Genomic DNA, 1,560 nt, shown 5'->3' on the forward strand with positions numbered 1-1,560 from the left:
CAGTGCTCCAAACCTTGGACAGCAGGTTGTATAAAAACTTTGTTCTCTCAACATCCGAATCATGCAGATGGAAGCCTTGGGCTTCATAACTCTTATCTACAAAAAGTGCGTATTTTGGAAATCAACACTTAACACTTGATTTTTTTTTCTTTTTTTTTTCTGTTCTACCCTAAAACAATGGTGTAGAACCAATGGACAGTCAGCATGACCAGCCATTAAAAATGTATCATAGGGCTTCCCTGGTGGCACAGTGGTTGAGAGTCCGCCTGCCAATGCAGGGGACACGGGTTCGTGCCCCGGTCCGGGAAGATCCCACATGCCGCGGAGCGGCTGGGCCCGTGAGCCATGGCCGCTGAGCCTGCGCGTCCGGAGCCTGTGCTCCACAGTGGGAGAGGCCGCAGCAGTGAGAGGCCCGTGTACCGCAGGAGAAAAAAAAAAAAAAAGTATCATATTAGTATTTTATAACTATTTATCTCACTATATCTTTTTTTATTATTTTCTTTGGGGTAAAATCACAGAGCATTGTCAGTTTATCTACTGTCAGTTTATCTACCCAAACCTCCATGGGGTTGGAAAATAGAAAACCTGCACATTCTAGAAAGGATATGGGACAAAGGGAGGTTTGCAATGAGCAAGATATCTGGACCTCTGCTTCCCTCATGTCAAGCTGGGTTTTTTTCTGGTTACTTTCATGGCCCCTCTGTTCACCAGCTCCTCCCCTTTTGCCTCTACCAGGTGAACTTGGCTACACCTCCCTTAGTATCTGACGTTGCTCCTTTCAGCTGGCCTTCTCCAAGTGATAATGCTACCTTTTCCATCCTGGATGCTCAGATGGAGGCCACAGGGATGGTTACTATGGACACCAAACCCAGAGAGTCACATGCCCCATGTCTGCCAAAAGACCTCAGGGGCACTGCTTGAGATGGGAGACCTCATCCTATTATCCCCAGGGCTCCTGGTAGAGGAAGGGAGAAGAGGGGCATGGAACGCTGGTTACATACAATGAATCCAATACCTTGGAAGCAGTAGTTACAAGAGGATATCAATGCACAGTGAGAAAGACTCGATTTGACTGTGGTCCTTACCATTTCCTCCTCCTTTTCTCCCTTTCCTCTCTCTTTTCCCTCTTCATCTCTCTTTCTCTTCTGCCTCTCCTGGCAAGCAGTGGAGTCCAACCTGGATTTCAATTCTAGCTCTGCCTTTTGTTAGCTGTGTGACAATGAACTAGGAACTTAACTTCTCTGATCCTTAATTCCCTTACCTATGAAGTAGGGGTGAAGATTCCTACCTCCGTTCTCAAATGAGAACTAGATGAGAGAATATCTGAAATGTATTCAGTGTAAACACCCAATTATTGCTCTCCATGGTGATCATTTCCACCCTGCAGTAAGTCCTACTGAAACCTCACAACCCAGACTGAGACTCAAACCCGCCGTCTTTTAACTGAAATCGCACACCTGGTCTCAGGACTTAATGAAGCTCAGGTTCTTTATGTCTCATCACAGAAGGAATTCAGTGAGAGACAAAGTGATAGGTAAGAAGTAGATCTACTGAGAGAGA

The sequence above is a fragment of the Leucopleurus acutus genome (genome assembly GCF_964270905.1).
Source record: "Leucopleurus acutus genome assembly, chromosome: 20".
NCBI lineage: Eukaryota > Metazoa > Chordata > Mammalia > Artiodactyla > Delphinidae > Leucopleurus > Leucopleurus acutus.